The 20,908-nt window shown below is 39.8% G+C and overlaps 1 protein-coding gene across 1 annotated transcript in view; it reads right to left on the bottom strand.

The window, feature by feature from the left end:
- Positions 1 to 20,908, bottom strand: part of LOC122564218 (calcium-binding protein 8) — a 367,727-nt gene that overhangs the window by 20,732 nt on the left and 326,087 nt on the right. The gene's annotated exons all lie outside the window — the stretch shown is intronic.

Genomic DNA, 20,908 nt, shown 5'->3' on the forward strand with positions numbered 1-20,908 from the left:
CAAAATCTTTCTGACGGTGTGTCTATGTCTCTCTATTAAGATGCTCCTTAAAACCTACACTTTTGATAGCTTTTCATCGTAATTCTTAATTTTCTCCTTTTGTGGCTTGGTGTTGCAATTGGTTGTTGCATTAGAACATCTTTTACAATGTAACATATTTGTACTTTTAACATAATTATAGAGGAGGTTAAAACTGCAGGAATAAGAAATCTGACACCTCATGTGCTACAAAATACATCAGTCAGTCAGCAACCATTTTCTCAAAACCCAGTTCATATTCTCTTTTTTAATAAAAAATATTTTCTTCACATTTATTGATGATATCTCTCTGCACTGTTTTGCTTCAGGGCAGTTTATAAAAGCGTCTATTTCTCCAATTTATGTGTCAGCTTGATTCACCGACAGCCTTCTCAGCTGTAAGTTAGAAGGATTTGAATGATCAAATCTCAATTTGAAACTTGAGCACTTCTTCCAGATTGACACTTAAGTATTATAAAGGGAATGGTACATTGCGGGCGGAGCCTGCTTTCAAATGAGATACTAAATTTAGATACCAACCATTGCAAAAGTCATAAATGATGGCTTGGCACACCATGTAAAAGCAGAGTGTTCTCGTGCTGCCCTGAAAAACAATTTGACTTCATGCAACAGCAATAAAATCAGTAGGTGCTGGAGAATCAGATGGATTATCTTGCAAATTTCACAACCAGGTTAATAATACAATTGATAATCTTGCTTACTATCGAAAATTCAGAACAGGGGAGAAAATGGCAATTGGAGAAACAAAAAGAGAACTTGAGAAGAGACTGGCAGTTAACACAAAAGGGAATTGAAAAGTCTTCTACAGATACATGAATAGTAAAAGGAGGCCAAATAGTCACCAAAATAATGATTTACAGATTGAGACAAAGCGCATGGCAAAGGTACTGAATACACATGTACCCCTTTCTTTGTCAAGAAGAACAGATAAACTAAAGGAAAATGAAAAAGTAGATATATTAGTCAGATCAGATTAAACCAGATGCATTTCAGAGTACGAGGAAAAAGGACACAAGGTTAAACTCAGAAACTACAAACCAGTCAGTTTGACCTTGGTGAGAAAGCTATTAGAAATTATTTTCTGGGACAAAATTAATGGTGACTTGGACAAATGCAGATTATTAAGGAAATCCAGCATAGATTTCTTATAAGTAAGTTATATTTAACTACCTTGCTTGAGCTTTGTGATGCGGTAATAACAAGAGTTGATTAGGGTAGCACAGTTGATGTGGTGTCCATGGACTACTAAAAGCTTTTTGATTCAGATAAGCATAACAGGATTGTCAGCAATCAAACAATAAAGGGGACATCACAGTCTGGCTATGAAGTTGGCCAAGTGAAAGGGAACAGATAGTTGTACTAAATGGCTGTTTCTCAGACTGGAGAGAAGTTTATCTTGGGGATCCCAGGAATTGGTTCCAGGTCAACACTTTTCTTTACATTGATTAATGGATGAGGCTTGGATATGCAGAACACAATTTCAAAATTTCAAAAGTGTCACAAAATGTGGAGCTATTGAGCACTGTGAAGAGGATGATGTTAACATTTCAAAAGGATATGGAGATCTTGAAGAATTGACCCATACATGAAATAGATAAAATTCAGTACAAAACAGAAGTGAAACATTTTGGTAGAAAGAAGGAGGTGAGCAGTAGAAGATAAAATATATAATTCTAAAAGGAGTATAAGATCAGAGGGAGCTGAAGCTATATATGTTCAAAATAGTTTCAGGTGGCAAGGTAGATTCAGACAGAGCTCTATGACATTTATAAAATGAAGCATCAAGTACAACTTTGAGGCGGACCTTTATAAAACACTGCTCTGTCTCTAACCTCACGATTGTTTACAAATCTGAGCACAAAGCCCTAGAAAGGAACTGAAGGCATAAAAGAGAACTTAAATAAGTATCATTTCAAGACAAGAGATTTCAGTTATGTGAACAGATTGGAGAAACTGCCAGTTCTCCTGTGAGAAGGCTAAGAAATTGATTGACAGAGGTGTTCAAATTAGGTGGGACCTGCACAGAGTGGACAAGGAGAGAACTAAAGGGCACCAATTTATAGTAAATGGCAAAAGAATCAAGGCAGCTCGAGGAGAAACTGTTTTTATGCAGCAAAGATCTGAAAGGCGCTGTCTGAGAGTATGGTAGAGGCAGATTCAATGTGGCTTTAAAAAGAGAATTGGATAATTATCAAAGACAGAAACATATATGCAGGGCTGTAGGAACCGTTAGGAGAACAAGACTAGCTTAGTTGCCCTCGACCTGCTGGCATAAAGTGGCTGCTTCATCTCCTCCATTGCAACTGACCACACATTGAAAATAATGCATTAACCATAAGGCACTATGTCAATGTAAGTCTCATCTGTTACCTGTAGGTCCTTGCAGAATGCAAATTGGTTGTTGCATTTATTATAGCACAGTTACTGCATTTCAAAAAGATTTCATTGCTCACGAGAATGTTGCTGAAATGCAAGCTTTCTTTCTTTTGCTTCATTAGTATTCGTGGAAAATCCGGTACAAGTATTTGCAATTCCCCTCTCTTGTTCGCAAACTGTTGTGAAAGGAGGAAAAAATGCCTGAAAGGATCTGAAGACACTTTCAAGCTTACATACTGCACAAGTCTTATGCAGAAGCAAGACCAGACAGATTGCTAATTTTAACACAATTCGATTTATATTGTTGACTTAGATTTATTTCATATTATCACTTGTACCTAGGTGCAGTGAAAAGTGGATAATGTCGCCACGTTCCAGCGCCATCTTTGATTACAGGGTAATTACTGAATAAATTGTACAAATGGTAAATACTGAATAAATTAATATTACAATGATAAAACTTACATTATGCTATAATATTACACTCTAAAATATAAATAGCATGCAAAATTACCACCCTGCGAAAATGTTTCAAATGCATGAGCCTTAACTCAGACAAAATATTAAGCCATGAATTAACTTATAAAAATGCCTGTGATTTTCCACAGTTCGAATGATCAATCTCAGGCGTACAGACATGGGCGGTACGAAAAGCAGGGTGCCACTTTCCCTTGGCAAGAGAATTCTCACCTGGACTGCTCTCAATTTTCTCAAAGCGTGTGTTTTCGAGGCATATTATTAAAGGCTTGGCAGCAAGTGACAGATCTCCACATGCTTTGATAGAAATAGTGCTCAGTCACAGGACAGAATAGGAGATTGAAAATTAAATATCCTAAAGAACAGGAACTGTAGGAGAGTTTTATTTGACACCTGTGGTGTGAAAAATACTGGAGTCCATTAAAAAGAAAATTCAACAGTACTCGATGAGAATAATGACTTATATATTCCAGGAAATGCATGTAATACAGGCTTAGTCAAATAAATACTTGCATACTGGAAATTTTAACAAAACAACAGATTTATAGATCAGTAAGATATATTTTCACCTTCAGAAAGCCCTTGACAAAGGCTTTCACAGGAAACATATGACCACAGTAAAAGCTTTCAAGATCCAAGATTGTAAATTGGATAATTAGCTGGCTTGATTATAAGAAACAGAAGGCAGACATTGATATGTTACTAATTAGAAGTAGTGAGCAGTTTAGTCCCTTGGAAATGGTCCTATGGCCTTTTAGTGACCTTGATGAAAGTATGATAAATACAATGTCTAATTTTATAGGCAATAAGCTAAAAGCAGAATATTTCAAGGTAAAGAATTGCTGAGAGAGCGACTTACATACTTAGCAACTAGTGTGATCAATATTAAATCTTAATCCTCAACAATGTTAGGCATATTAGGGTTACACGAATACTAATGTTGAGTAGAAGCCATCAGGAAAATTCTGTTTCTGTGTTAGTAAATCAGTTGGTTGCAGTTAAAAATTTCACAATATCACACTGTATATACATCATATTTGTCAAACTAAATACAATGGCTCAGAGGTTGGTGAGAAAATAATGGCAAGTTAAATATGGGTATCAATGTGTTATATGTGTTCTTAGACCAACTGTGAACAGCTAATGATTGTAGTAGAGTGTTGTCACTAGTTTTCCTATCAATGTCAGGTCGAAGGGTATAATTGGTTTTCTGTAATAGAGGATGTACCACTAGTGACTTTTAATGAGAAGAGGCACTTGCTTAACAAAATGTATTTTGTTGCATGCTAGCAATAGGCAAGGGCCACATTAGCTAGTTAGCCATATTAACAAACTATTGGGAGATGGTGATGACACATCAGCCTCCGACATTAACTCTTTCAGGATTACTATGGCATACAGTCCAAAGATGTGCAGGTCAGGTGAATTGGCCATGCTAAATTGTCCGTAGTGTTAGGTAAGGGGTAAATGTAGAGGTATGGGTGGTTTGCGCTTCGGCGGGTCGGTGTGGACTTGTTGGGCCGAAGGGCCTGTTTCCACACTGTAACTAATCTAATCTAAAAACAACTTTGTGTAACGGCCTGAGCAAATTGAAGTGAGGATGATATAAGTTGCAAGTTATGAATCACCACAAATTGTTAAATACTTTTATTATTATTCATCGGATCAGGGGGTCGCTGGTTAGGCCAGCATTTATTGCCCATCCCTAAATGCCCAGAGAGCAGTTGTGAGTCAACCACATTGCTGTGGGCCTGGAGTTGCATGTAGGCCACACCAGGTAAGGATGGCAGTTTGCCTCCCTAAGAGACATTAGTAGACCAAGTAGGTTTTTCCTGACAATTGACAATGGACTCACGATCATCATTAGAATTTAATCCCTGATCTTTTTTAATTCAAATTCCACATTACCTGGATTTACAGTCCAGTGATAATATCACTGGGCAATCACCTCCACTGAATGAGATTTTCCACATTAATCATTTAGTACATTTTTAACACACCATTAATTTCCAAACCACAAAAGCAGTTTCAACCTCTCCCACTGGCTTCAAAGATATGTTGCATTTGTGCTGTTATAAAAGAACTCTCCACAGAAAGTTAGGGCTAGTTATAAGTGATGCAAGGATCCTTTTAATAATGAGATTTATGTGCCTAATTTTTCACATAGTCCTTAACTTCCGCCAATGTTGCGGAAGTTTTAACAATGTACTTAGAAAATCATATTATGATCAAACAAAGTCAACATGGTTCTACAAATTAAAATTTATGTTTGACAAATTTATTAGACTCTTCTGAGGATGTAATTGCAGGTTGAGGATAACGGAGAACCAGCAGATGCAGAATACTTAGATTTTCAAAAGGCATTCAGTGAGCTGCCCCACAACGGGCTAATATTAAAATTAAGGGAATGTAGAGCAGTGTGTGATATATTAACATGAATACAGGATTGGTTGATGAACTTGAAGCAGAGAGGAGAAATTATCTGAACATTTCAGAATGGCTGTTTGTAACTAGTGGAATGCCACAATGATGAGCGTTAAACATCAGACATTTACAATTGAGACTGTAACAAAAACAGAAATTGTTGAAAACTGGAGATGATACAGCAAAAATTTATTATACATCACATTACCTTCTGGGTTAAAAGTTTACACTAGGATGAGAGGGTAATAAGTTGGGTCATTACTCTTTGGAGTTCAGATGACGTGAGACATTTCATTGAAAGAATAGCTTGACAGGCTAGACATAGAGGCTGTTCCCTCTGGTTGGGAATCGAACTGAGAGTCTTTTAGGGTTGGGGATACACCATTGTTGAGTATGTTTAAGACTGAAATAGAGAAATATTAAATCCCTTAAGGAATCAAAGGACAGAGGGAGCAGTTAGCAATAAGGAGCTGAGGAAGAAGATCAGCCACAATCATATTGAAGTTGAGGCAGTCTTATATAGCCATATGGTCTAATACTCATCCTATTTCTTACAATCTTTGCCCTAAGAACAATCTTACTTTCTCTCACCCCTCTATAAGATGGAAACCTGCAAGCAAAACTCCTCTGCATATCCTTTAACCCCTCTTGAGATTCCCAGTTCCAGCAAGTTCTAGGCCAATGATTAAGTTATATCTTAAGTAACAATGCCATTCGATAGGAGGCTTTCCCTTCCTGAAGTCCCACTACCCGATGATGCACACCATGGACAGCAGTGTAAGGAGTTGCAACCTCCATTCAGACCAAAACAGCTTCTTCTTGGGTCTGACAATGTGGTATCAGTACTATCTTCAGGCCTGCTGATTCAGTGCACTGAACTTGTACTGGGATACAAAATAGCATCATAGCATGAGCATGCTGATGAACAGCATGAGCTCAGACTCAAAGTCGGAAATTGGAAGCCTTTAGTAATAAAACAAACACTGCATGTCAAATCCAATTTTATTAAAAATTTCTGCATGTGAATGTAAGATTTTCCAGTGAATGAATCTCCCCACTGTTCATCAGAAACTTATCCCTCGCGCATGCAGTATAATTATGTATAATTAAGGGAAAAGAGTCAGAATGGCGCTTTATAAAATGTTTGATTAAAAAGAAAGAGCACATTGATAAATTTTCTATTCTACAATGTGAAGACAGCAAAATAAGGAGCTTTGGATGAGTCTGAGTTGACTCCTGGGATTTCTTACAAATACATAATTTATGTATTTGGGGTAAGCTCTTCACCCATATTGGGTTTGATGCTGTGACATAGATACATCAATGGCTCTGAGAAATAGCTTAGATGAACAATGTTTGGCCACAAGGAAATGGGAAAAAAAACACTTTTCTAAAGAGGATTTAAATTTATTTTTAATCTTTTCCAAAGGAAATGGGCACCAAAGAAAAACACATTGCAGAAGTAATTATACTGATAGAAAATACTCTGTGGCCAAGTGGCATGCAGTACAATATCTGATCTTCCTATTTCATAGGATAAGGATGAGGTTATAAGAAAACAAATAAATATAAAGATGGCAATGTGACCCTTTGTGGATGCTCCAGAATTCATCCACTTGCCTCAACCTCATCAGCCTTGCTCACTGCCACCACTCACCATTTTACTGCGTTTACAGTTACAGAGTCATAAAGGTTCACAGCATGGCAACAAGCCCTTTGGCCCAGCTTGTCCAGTTTTCACAATTAATCCAGTCCTATTTGCTTGCATTTGATCTATATCCCTCCATATCTATTCTATTCATGTACCTGTCCAAATATTTCTTCTTGACAAAATTGTACTTGCCTCCACCATTACCTCTGGCAGCCAGTTCTAGACATTCACAACCCTCTGTGTGGAAAAAAAACTGCCTGTCTGGACCCTTTTATAACTCTCACCTCTCACCTTAAACCTATGCCCTCTAGTTTTAGTAGAATCATAGAATCCTTACAGTGTGGAAGCAGGCCATTCAGCCCTTCGATTTCACACTGACCCACTGAAGAACATCCCACCCCATCCCTGTATTTCCCACAGAAAATCCATCTAGCCTGCACATCCTTCCACACTATGGCAAATTTAGCATGGCCAATCCTCCAAACCAGCATATCTGTGGGTTATGGGAGGAAACCAGGGCACCCAGAGGAAAGTCACGCAGACACGGGGAGAATGTGCAAACTCCACACAGACAGGAAGCAAACCCGGGTCCTTGGTGTTGTGAGGCAGCAGTGCTAACCACTAAGCTACTGTGCCACACTCAAGCTGCTTCTCTCCCACATTCAGTGCTGAGCAAGCAACAGAGGGGAGCAGCCTCTGATTGAATGTGTGTGTGGGCTGATGGGGGGGACTTTTGTCTTATTTCCCTGATTTTGTTAGGAGATTTTGGGGCTTTTGTGGATATGCCTAGCACCCCTGTATAACATACTTGGATGATGAATGATCATATCCAGTCTTTTTTGTAAATTCCCTCTTCCAATTTCAAGGTGAAAGCCTGGAGGCAGATTTTTAGGTGACCAAATTAGTTGATTGATATCAGAATTAATAGCGATAATTGGGGCTCTGTTTTAGGCATTCATTGAATTGCAAATAATAAAGGCATGCATTTATATGACCCTGTTCATGACCTTGGGGCATTCCAATTCACTTCATAGTCTATGAAATACTTTTCAAATGCATTCTGGATTTTTTTCTTTTATTTTAAATGGGCATTGTTGGCAAGGCCAGCATCTACTGCTCATCCATGGAGAAGGTGATGTTGAGTGCCTTCTTGATCTGCAACAACCCTTGGCTGACAAAATACCCACAATGCTAAGAGGTCCAGCAACAGCAAAGGAACAGTCATATAATTCTGAGTCAGGATGGTGTGTGATTTCACCGGGAACTTGTAGGTAGTGGTGTTTCCATTGATCTATTGATCTTATAATTCTAGGTGGACTTACAAAGTGCTGTTGAAGGAGCCTTGGTGAGTTGCTGAAGTGTATCTTATAGATGGTACACATTGCTACCTCTGCTCAATGATGGTGCAGTTGGCTGCTTTGGAATGGAAGCCATGATGTGGAAGTGCAAGTGTTGGACCGGGGTAGACAAAGTTAAAAATCATCAGGACATTACTGATGAAGAGCTTATGCTTGAAACGTCGACTCTCCTGCTCCTCGGATGCTGCCTGACCGGCTGTGTTTTTCCAGTGCCACACTTTTAGCCTCTGATCTCCAGCATCTGCAGTCCTCACTTTCTCAAAGTTAAAAATCACACAACACCAGGTTATAGTCCAACAGGTTTATTTGGAAGCACTAGCTTTTGGAGTGCTGCTCCTTCATCAGGTAACTAGTTGGGCAGGATCATAAGACACAGAAATTATAGGAAAAGATCATAGTGTCATGCTATTAAAACGATATATTGAACAAACCTAGATTTCAGTTAAGTCTTTCATCTTTTAGAATGGGTTGCAGGTTTCAGATCATTAATATGTAAATCCCAGAACTTCTTTTAAGTCACATGCCTGAGATAACTTAAGGTTCTATAAAAAAAATTACATTCAGCTCAGACAATGTATTAAAGATGTGAGGTTAGAGACTCTGTGTGTGTGTGTGTGTGTGTGTGTGCGCGCGCACGTGTGTGTGTGTGTTTATTCAGAATTAATGAAATTTCCAACAGGTTTTGTGCAAGTCAGGGAAAGAAGGGAATGGTAATAACAAATAGCAAGGAAGATTTGTTAACCAAGAGGCTGGGTGGCAGGAGTGACTAAATGAGAAAAGGAATGATTCTGAGTGCTAAAAAGGCAGATGGTGTGGATTTGGAGAGATGCAATTGTATGTAGTGCAGGTGCTTGTGGTACAGTTGTTGGGTCCCTACCTCTGAGGCCAGGAGGCCTGAGTTCAAGTCCCACCTACTCCAAAGGTATACGAAAATATCTTTGCACAGGTCGTATATTGTGAAACAACGGGCTTACTATAGCCATGTGAGCTTTACCATTGTAAAAGATTGACTTCACTTTAGTTTGCAGCAGCAATTAAACACATTCAATGAAACAGTATTCAGAGAAGTAAAGACACAACAGAAAATGGTCCTGAAGAGCTGCAAATGACAAAACCAGAATCAGGGTGGCACGGTGGCTCAGCAGTTAGCACTGCTACCTCACAGCACCAGGGACCTGGGTTCAATTCCATCTCGGGTAACTGTCTGTGTGGAGTTTGCACATCCTCCCCACGTCTGCGTGAGTTTCCTCCCACAGTCCAAAGATGTACAAGTTTGGTGAATAGTATCCAGGGATGTGTAGATTAGGTGTATTAGTCAGGGGAATGGATCTGGATGGGTTACTCTTCAGAAGGTCAGTGTGGACTTGTTTCCACATTGTAGGGATTCTATGATTAACAGCACTTACCATTCAGGAAAAATGGGAGCAGTCATGATCTGAAATTGTTGAACTCATTATTAAGACTACCAAGCTGTAAAGTAGTTAGCTGAAAGATGATGTGCTCTCACTAAAAGCTGAGTATCTGATCTATTGTGTCTTTCAGGCATTTTCTGTTTAATTTCAGGTTTGTCAGCCCCTCTGAAATTGAAGAATTTCTTTCTGCCCCACATAAAGAAAGGTAACTATGAAACGGGACCCCAGCTAAGAGTCAATCCCAGTAGCCAGGAACATTCCTGCAACGAGCAGACAATCTCACCCAAATGGGAAGGAACAGGAATCATTTCAAATGCAAGGATTACAAAAATATTAGCAAGTTAATGCCCTTAGAAACCAAGAAGGACACCCCTTCTCTTATTTCAAATTCAATTTCATTCTCATTCCCATTATACATGGATTTTAAGCAAAGCATTTGAGAAGGTCTCACATTGCAGATGGTGAGGAAGAAGGCTGTAGACTGTGGGACAAGTGGGCAGAAAAGTGATGAATGGAACTCAATCCAGAGAGGTGTGAAGTAATGCATTGAGGGAAGCAATGGGGCAAAATTGTAAAGGAGCAGAGCGATCTTGGTGGACTGCAAGTCCACAGATCCCTGGAGGTGACAAGAAAGGTATACAGGGTGATGGAAAAACATCCTTTCTTAGCCAAATCATATGATGCAAGAGCAGGGAAGTTATGTTCAAACAGTACAAAACACAAACTCTCATTGCATTTTAAAATTCATGAATTGCTGAAAGTTAGAGATTTATGGACCAAGAACTGGGAAGTGGGATTAGGTTGGATAGCTCCTTTTTGATTGGCACAGACACAATGTGTTAAATGGCCTCTTTCCCTGCCATAAATTTCATATATTTCTTTTTATATTTCTTTGTTTCCAACGTCTGGGCATAGTGACGTAGAATCACTCTGATGCATGCAACGTCAGCCAATTGAGAATGTACTGTGATTTCAACATTTACAATGCCTGCAATTTGTAAAGTAAGAACGCAATTTAGCTTTCTGACAAATGGTTAAGATCTGAGGCCTGTTATTCCCTTTGCATTACATTTCCTGAATTTGGAGGATGGCCAAATCCTTTTGAGCAGAGATTAAAGGCATTTCACACAACCGAACTAAAAGGTACCTGTATGCGCATAATTCAAAACATACTTGACACAAAAACACTCTAAATATTTTATGCCATGCTAACAATATCAAAGCCAAGATTTTATTTGCTAACAAATTCATTAACCCAGATATTAAACAGAGCAAAGGGATGTCCTTGTTATTCCTTCTAAGACAGTCAATAGTTTAGGATAGATAAACATATTTTGATAGCAATTACTTTATTTCTAGTAGGCTTGCATTCATATATTTCAGAGAGATATAGAAATATAATCGCTACTATTGCATAATGTTTGAAAAAAAAGAGATTAAACAGTAAATTAAAAGTTAGCATAACAATATCACTGGTCCCTTTGGAAAAAACTGATCGGACAAATTTAAACAGAGCTGCAGTATTTAGTAAAACAGTGAGCCTTTTGCATTGGGTTCTAACTGCTCCTGTGTGTGGATCTTTGCAGTTGTGCATCATTCCCCTTACTCCTGTCCACAAAGTGCTTTTTTTTTGGAATAAGGCTCTCAACTAGGCCCTGTTTATCCTCTCATGTGCACATACAAGATCCTATTGGACATTTATCCCTCAACACCTATTACTAAAAGATAGATTTAATGGTCATTTTGACAGTGCTACTTCTGGGACCACTGGCTGTGTACAATTTGGCTGCAATTCTTCCAACATGACAGCATTGTCTGCTCTTCAAAAGTACTTCATTGTTTGTAAGCTTATTATGGAGTATCTTAGGGTTTGAAAGGTGATATCTCAATGCAAGATTTCTTTGCATCTCCTCAGGAGATTCTCTTCACAGTTGCAGTTGTGAATAACACACAAGATGAAAGTAGCTTTCCAGTTGATATCGATTGTGTGCCTTTATTTAAAATTCATTGCCCTTCTTGATTTGGTATATGTGGCACATGGGAGTTAAGGATTGAGGTGAGGCAGTGATAAGAGAATTCAGCCCAGAACACAGAGATATTTGACGGAAATATCCGAATGCATCAAAACAAAACATCCTGTAAATGCACAGTTAGTGCTTGAGGGTAATGTTTCAGTCACAGCATTTCTTCTGTTTTTATATGTTTTTTCAACATCACAAAGTATTTACTTTTTATACTTTTTAAGGGACTAGCTTCTTTTACTTTATGCAAAAACATTAAATATCCATTTAATTTGCTGCCACTTTCCAAAACAACACTTAGCACAATGAGGTAAAACAAATCGATATTGAAATGGCAGAAAATAAACTGTTACCACATTCCATTAGAAATATGATAGGGTGAGATCTTGATTCCATACTATTCTAGAGGGACTCACTCTGAAGGAGAGTATGAAGTAGGTTATTACCAGTATAATAAACGTCTGACTCGACTATTGATCACTGCTTCCATTTGGTGAATTTATGCCGAAATCAGCAGTTCAACACAAAATACCGTGAATTCCAATTTTCAAATGATATAATACAATCAGTTCCATGGAGCCCTCAGTTGAAGGGTCACTACTCCAAGTACAACCATCATCAGAAACAATCTGAACTCCTCATTTAAAATATGACTAATCTGTACAGAAGTACAGAAGTAGCCCTCCCCCCCCCCTCCCAGTTCAATAGGGAGGACCTAGTGAAATTGGACTCAGGAACACTCAGAGTTACAGAAGTGACCCCTGTTGGAAAGAGTAAATGTGCCAGAGTCAGGGAAGGACAGATTAGGACTCCTAACATGAAAAAGAAATCTGTCAGCACATTATGTTGCCAGTTGTATAATGCCAACTGGCTCAAGTAAGAGATGTAAACTTTAAAATTGCTTCAGTATGAAGTTTATATAATTTGGGAAGGAAGGGGAATACATTTTTTAAAAAAATGCTAGATAACTACTCAGTCTAGGAACATTTGTAATTGGTGAAGTGATATACCTAAACCATTGATTCCCCCACAGTGTGGAAGCCCACACCAACCCTCCACCCAGGCCCAGTCCCCCTACTCTAACCCTGCATTTCCCAGGGCTAAACAACCTAGCCTACACATCCCTGGACACTATAGCATAGCCAATTCATTTAGCCTGTGGGAGGAAATCGGAGCACCCACAGGGAGGACATGCACACTCCACACAAACAGTCACCCAAGGGTGGAATTGACACACGTCCCTGGCGCTGAGCGGCTGCAGTGCTAACCACTGAACCAGCATGCTGCCCACATCTACAGGGAAACAGTGCTTTTCTATTTTGGAAGTGCGAATTGTTATATTAAAGAAATCTGAAGATTTATTAGATGCACAATTCAAACATGCAAACTGCCTTATGAGGAAAGGATGGACAGGTTAGGCCTGTAAATCCACACGTTTCAGAGGTGACTTAGTTAAAACATGTAAGATCATGACGGGACTTGACCAAGTGTATGTTAAAAGGTTGTTTAGTTTTGTGAGAGATTCTAGAACGAGGTGATATAGTTTAAAATAAAGGGGCATCAATTTAAAACAGAGATGAGGAAGCATTTTTGTTTTACACAAAAGGGTCTTTGAAATTTCTTTCCTCAAAGGCAGAGAATGCAGAACCTTTTTGTGGAAGAGGTAGATGGATTCTTGATTACTAAGGGGATGAAAGATTATACAGAATATGCAGTAATGCAAAGATGAGGCTAAAATCAGATCAGCTGTGATCATATTGAATGGTGGAGCTTGATTTTATTGAATGGTGGAGCTGTGAGTTTATTGAATGGTGGAGCTGTGATCTTATTGAATGGTGGAGGGGTGAGTTTCTTGAATGGGGGAGCTGAGATTTTATCGAATGGTGGAGCTTGATCTTATTGAATGAGGGAGCTGTGAGGTTATTGAATGGTGGAGCTGTGATCTTATTGAATGGTGGAGCTATAATGTTATTGAATGGTGTATCTCTGAGTTTATTGAATGGTGGAGCTTGAACTTATTGAATGGTGGAGCTGTGATGTTATTGAATGGTGGAGATGTGATCTTATTGAATGGTGGAGATGTGAACTTATTGAATAGTGGCGCTGTGATCTTATTGAATGAAGGAGCTCTGACGTTAGTTAATGGGGGAGCTGTGATCTTACTGAATGGTGGAGCTGTGATCTTATTCAATGGTGGAGCTTGATCTTATTGAATGGTGGAGATGTGATCTTATTGAATGGTGGAGCTTGATCTTATTGAATGGTGGAGCTGTAACATTATTGAGTGGTGGAGCTGTGAATTTATTGAATGGTGAAGCTGTGATCTTATTGAATGGTGGAGGTGTGATTTACTGAATGGTGGAGCTGTGAGTTTATTGAATGGTGGAGTAGTGAGCTTATTGAATAGTGGAGATGTGATCTCATAAATGGTGGAGCTGTGATCTTACTGAATAGTGGAGCTGTGATCTTATTGAATGGTGGAGCTGTGATGTTAGTAAGTGGTGGAGCTCAGAGCTTTTTGAATGGTGGAGCTGTGATGTTATTGAATGGGGGAGCTCTGAGCTTATTGAATGATGGAGCTGTGATCTTATTGAATGCTGGAGCTGTGATTTTATTGAATGGTGGAGCAGTAACATTATTAAATGGTGTATCTCTGAACTTATTGAATGGTGGAGCTTGATCGTATTGAGTGGTGGAGCTGTGATCTTATTGAATGGGGGAGCTGTGATCTTACTGAATGGTGGAGATGTGATCTTATTGAATAGTGGAGGAGTGATCTTATTGAATGGTGGAGCTGTGAGTTTATTGAATGGTGGAGTAGTGAGCTTATTGAATAGTGGAGATGTGATCTCATTAAATGGTGGAGCTGTGATCTTATTGAATGGTGGAGCTGTGATAATACTAAGTGGTGGAGCTCTGAGTTTTTTGAATGGTGGAGCTTGATCTTAATGAATGGGAGAGCTCTGAGCTTATTGAATGATGGAACTGTGATCTTAGTGAATGGTGGAGCTGTGATCTTACTGAATGGTGGAGCTGTGATCTTACTGAATGATGGAGCTGGGAGTTTATTGAATGGTGGAGTAGTGAGCTTATTGAATAGTGGAGATGTGATCTCATTGAATGGTGGAGCTGTGATTTTATTGAATTGTGGAGCTGTGATCTTATTGAATGGTGGAGCAGTGATCTTATTGAATGGTGGAGAGGTGAGGTTATTGAATGGTGGAGCTGTGATCTTATTGAATGGTGGAGCAGTGATCTTATTGAATGGTGGAGCTGTGAGTTTATTGAATGGAGGAGTAGTGAGCTTATTGAATAATGGAGATGTGATCTCATGAAATGGTGGAGCTGTGATCTTACTGAATGGTGGAGCTGTGATGTTATTAAGTGGTGGAGCTCTGAGCTTTTTGAATGGTGGAGCTTGGTCTTATTGAATGGTGGAGCTGTGATCTTATTGAATGGTGGAGCTGTGATCTTATTGAATGGTGGAGCTGTGATGTTATTAAGTGGTGGAGCTCTGAGCTTTTTGAATGGTGGAGCTTGATCTTATTGAATGGTGGAGCTGTGATCTTATTGAATGGTGGAGCTGTGATCTTATTGAATGGTGGAGCTGTGATCTTATTGAATGATGGAGCTGTGATCTTATTGAATGGTGGAGCTGTAACATTATTGAATGGTGTATCTCTGAGCTTATTGAATGGTGGAGCTTGATCGTATTGAATGGTGGAGCTGTGATCTTATTGAATGATGGAGCTGTGATCTTATTGAATGATGGAGGAGTGATCTTATTGAATGGTGGAGCTGTGATCTAACTGAATGGTGGAGCTGTGATCTTATTGAATGGTGGAGCTGTGAGTTTATTGAATGGTGGAGTAGTGAGCTTATTGAATAGTGGAGATGTGATCTCATTACATGGTGGAGCTGTGATCTTACTGAATGGTGGAGCTGTGATCTTAGTGAATGGTGGAGCTGTGATCTTCCTAAGTGGTGGAGCTCTGAGTTTTTTGAATGGTGGAGCTTGATCTTATTGAATGGGGGTGCTCTGAGCTTATTGAATGGTGGAGCTGTGATCTTATTGAATGGTGGAGCTGTGATCTTATTAAATGGGGGAGTCTGAGCATAATGAATGGTGGAGCTGTGAACTTATTCAATGGTGGAGCTGTGATCTTACTGAATGATGGAGCTGAGAGTTTATTCAATGGTGGAGTAGTGAGCTTATTGAATAGTGGAGATGTGATCTCATTGAATGGTGGAGCTGTGATTTTATTGAATTGTGGAGGTCAGAGCTTCTTGAATGGTGGAGCTGTGATCTTATTGAATGGTGGAGAGGTGAGGTTATTGAATGGTGGAGGTGTGATCTTACTGAATAGTGGAGCTCTGAGCTTATTGAATGGTGGAGCTTGATCTTACTGAATGGTGGAGCTGTGAGTTTATAGAATGGTGGAGTAGTGACCTTATTGAATAGCGGAGACGTGATTTTATTGAATGGTGGAGCTGTGATCTTATTGAATGGTGGAGCTGTGATCTTATTGAATGGTGGAGCTCTGAGCTTTTTGAATGGTGGAGCTGTAATGTTATTGCATGGTGTATCTCTGAGCTTATTGAATGGTGTAGCATGACGTTATTGAATGGTGGAGCTGTGATCTTATTCAATGGGGGAGCTCTGAGCTTATTGAATGGTGCAGCTGTGATCTTACTGAATGGTGGAGCTGTGATCTTACTGAATGGTGGAGCTTGATCTTATTGAATGGTGGAGCTTGATCTTATTGAATTGTGGAGCTGTGATCTTATTGAATGGTGGAGCTCTGAGCTTATTGAATGGTGGAGCTGTGATGTTATTGAATGGTGGAGCTGTGAATATATTGAATGGTGAAGCTGTGATCTTACTGAATGGTGGAGCTGTGATCTTACTGGATGGTGGAGCAGTGAGTTTATTGAAAGGTGGAGCTGTGATCTTACTGAATGGTGGAGCTGTGATATTATTGAATGGTGGAGCTTGATCGTATTGAATGGTGGAGCTTGATCTTATTGAATGGTGGAGCTGTGATGTTATTGAATGGGGGAGCTGTGATGTTATTGAATGGGGGAGCTGTGATTTTATTGAATGGTGGAGCTGTGATCTTACTGAATGGTGGAGCTGTGATCTTACTGAATGGTGGAGCTGTGATCTTACTGAATGGTGGAGCTTGATCTTATTGAATTGTGGAGCTGTGATCTTACTGAATAGTGGAGCTTGATCTTATTGAATGGTGGAGCTTGATCTTATTGAATTGTGGAGCTGTGATCTTATTGAATGGTGGAGCTCTGAGCTTATTGAATGGTGGAGCTGTGATGTTATTGAATGGTGGAGCTGAGAATATATTGAATGGTGAAGCTGTGATCTTACTGAATGGTGGAGCTGTGAGTTTATTGAAAGGTGGAGTAGTGAGCTTATTGAATAGTGGAGATTTGATCTCATTGAATGGTGGAGCTTGATGTTATTGAATGGTGGAGCTGTGATCTTATTGAATGGTGGAGCTTGATCTTATTGAATTGTGGAGCTGTGATCTTACTGAATGGTGGAGCTTGATCTTATTGAATGGTGGAGCTTGATCTTATTGAATTGTGGAGCTGTGATCTTATTGAATGGTGGAGCTCTGAGCTTATTGAATGGTGGAGCTGTGATGTTATTGAATGGTGGAGCTGAGAATATATTGAATGGTGAAGCTGTGATCTTACTGAATGGTGGAGCTGTGAGTTTATTGAAAGGTGGAGTAGTGAGCTTATTGAATAGTGGAGATTTGATCTCATTGAATGGTGGAGCTTGATGTTATTGAATGGTGGAGCTGTGATCTTATTGAATGGTGGAGCTGTGAATTTATTGAATGGTGAAGCTGTGATCTTACTGAATGGTGGAGCTGTGATCTTAGTGAATGGTGGAGCTGTGATCTTACTGAATGGTGGAGCTGTGATCTTAGTGAATGGTGGAGCTGTGATCTTACTGAATGGTGGAGCTGTGATCTTAGTGAATGGTGGAGCTGTGAATTTATTGAATGGTGAAGCTGTGATCTTACTGAATGGTGGAGCTGTGATCTTAGTGAATGGTGGAGCTGTGATCTTACTGAATGGTGGAGCTGTGATCTGACTGAATGGTGGAGCTGTGATCTTACTGAATGGTGGAGCTGTGGTCTTACTGAATGGTGGAGCTGTGAGTTTATTGAAAGGTGGAGTAGTGAGCTTATTGAATAGTGGAGATGTGATCTCATTGAATGGTGGAGCTTGATGTTATTGAATGGTGGAGCTTGATGTTATTGATTGGTGGAGCTGTGATCTTATTGAATGGTGGAGCTGTGATCTCACTGAATGGTGGAGTTAAGATCTTACTGAATGGTGGAGCTGTGAATTTATTGAATGGTGGAGCTGTGATCTTATTGAATGGTGGAGCTGTGATCTTATTGAATGGTGGTGCTGTGATCTTATTGAATGGTGGAGCTGTGAATTTATTGAATGGTGAAGCTTTGATTTTATTGAACGGTGGAGCTCTGACCTTATTGAATGGTGGAGATGTGATCTTATTGAATGGTGGAGATGTGATCTTATTGAATGGTGGAGCTGTAACATTATTGAATGGTGGAGCTGTGAATTTATTGAATGGTGTAGCTGTGATCTTATGAAATGTTGGAGCTGTGATCTTACTGAATGGTGGAGCTGTCATCTTATTGAATGGTGGAGCGTGATCTTATTGAATGGTGGAGCTTGATGTTATTGAATGGTGGAGCTGTGATCTTATTGAATGATGGAGCAGTGATCTTATTGAATGTGGGAGCTGTGATCTTACTGAATGGTGGAGCTGTGATCTTACTGAATGGTGGACCTGTGAGTTTATTGAAAGGTGGAGTAGTGAGCTTATTGAATAGTGGAGATGTGATCTCATTGAATGGTGGAGCTGTGATCTTACTGAATGGTGGAGCTTGATCTTATTGAATGGTGGAGCTTGATCTTATTGAATGGTGGAGCTGTGATCTTATTGAATGGGGGAGCTCTGAGCTTATTGAATGGTGGAGCTGTGATGTTATTGAATGGTGGAGCTGTGATTTTATTGAATGGTGCAGCTGTGATGTTATTGAATGGTGGAGCTGTGATCTTACTGAATGGTGGAGCTCTGAGCTTATTGAATGGCGGAGCTGTGATGTTATTAAATGGGGGAGCTGTGATTTTATTGAATGGAGGAGCTGTGATGTTATTGAATGGTGGAGCTGTGATCTTACTGAAAGGTGAAGCAGTGATCGTATTGAATGCTGGAGCTGTGATTTTATTGAATGGTGGAGCTCTGAGCTTATTGAATGGTGGAGCTGTGAATATATTGAATGGTGAAGCTGTGATCTTACTGAATGGTGGAGCTGTGATCTTACTGGATGGTGGAGCAGTGAGTTTATTGAAAGGTGGAGCTGTGATCTTACTGAATGGTGGAGCTGTGATCTTATTGAATGGTGGAGCTTGATCGTATTGAATGGTGGAGCTTGATCTTATTGAATGGTGGAGCTGTGATGTTATTGAATGGGGGAGCTGTGATTTTATTGAATGGTGGAGCTGTGATCTTACTGAATGGTGGAGCTGTGATCTTAGTGAATGGTGGAGCTGTGATCTTACTGAATGGTGGAGCTTGATCTTATTGAATTGTGGAGCTGTGATCTTATTGAATGGTGGAGCTCTGAGCTTATTGAATGGTGGAGCTGTGATGTTATTGAATGGTGGAGCTGTGAATATATTGAATGGTGAAGCTGTGATCTTATTGAATGGTGGAGCTTGATCGTATTGAATGGTGGAGCTTGATCTTATTGAATGGTGGAGCTGTGATGTTATTGAATGGGGGAGCTGTGATTTTATTGAATGGTGGAGCTGTGATCTTACTGAATGGTGGAGCTGTGATCTTACTGAATGGTGGAGCTGTGATCTTACTGAATGGTGGAGTTTGATCTTATTGAATTGTGGAGCTGTGATCTTATTGAATGGTGGAGCTCTGAGCTTATTGAATGGTGGAGCTGTGATATTATTGAATGGTGGAGCTGTGAATATATTGAATGGTGAAGCTGTGATCTTACTGAATGGTGGAGCTGTGAGTTTCTTGAAAGGTGGAGCTGTGATCTTACTGAATGGTGGAGCTGTGAGTTTATTGAAAGGTGGAGTAGTGAGCTTATTGAATAGTGGAGATTTGATCTCATTGAATGGTGGAGCTTGATGTTATTGAATGGTGGAGCTGTGATCTTATTGAATGGTGGAGCTCTGAGCTTATTGAATGGTGGAGCTGTGATGTTATTGAATGGGGGCGCTGTGATTTTATTGAATGGTGGAGCTGTGATGTTATTCAATGGTGGAGCTGTGATCTTACTGAATGGTGGAGCTTGGTCTTATTGAATGGTGGAGCTGTGATCTTATTGAATGGTGGAGCTCTGAGCTTATTGAATGGTGGAGCTGTGATGTTATTGAATGGTGGAGCTGTGAATTTATTGAATGGTGAAGCTGTGATCTTCCTGAATGGTGGAGCTGCGATCTTACTGAATGGTGGAGCTGTGATCTTACTGATTGGAGGAGCTGTGATCTTACTGAATGGTGGAGCTGTGATCTTACTGAATGGTGGAGCTGTGATCTTACTGAATGGTGGAGCTGTGATCTTACTGAATGGTGGAGCTTGATCTTATTGAATGGTGGAGCTTGATCTTATTGAATGGTGGAGCTGTGATCTTATTGAATGGTGGAGCTCTGAGCTTATTGAATGGTGGTGCTGAGATGTTATTGAATGGTGGAGCTGTGATCTTATTGAATGGTGGAGCTCTGAGCTTATTGAATGGTGGAGCTGTGATGTTATTAAATGGGGGAGCTGTGATTTTATTGAATGGAGGAGCTGTGATCTGACTGAATGGTGGAGCTGTGATCTTACTGAATGGTGAAGCAGTGATCGTATTGAATGGTGGAGCTGTGATCTTATTGAATGGGGGAGCTGTGATCTTATTGAATGGTGGAGCTGTGATCTTACTGAATGGTGGAGCTGTGATCTTATTGAATGGCGGAGTAGTGAGCTTATTGAATAGTGGAGATGTGATCTCATTGAATGGTGGAGCTGTGATCTTATTGAATGGTGGAGCTTGATCTTATAGATTGGTGGAGCTGTGATCT

Source organism: Chiloscyllium plagiosum, unplaced genomic scaffold (assembly GCF_037043375.1).
Source record: "Chiloscyllium plagiosum isolate Xiang-an unplaced genomic scaffold, Cpla_swu_hap1 HiC_scaffold_31, whole genome shotgun sequence".
Taxonomy (NCBI): Eukaryota; Metazoa; Chordata; class Chondrichthyes; order Orectolobiformes; family Hemiscylliidae; genus Chiloscyllium; species Chiloscyllium plagiosum.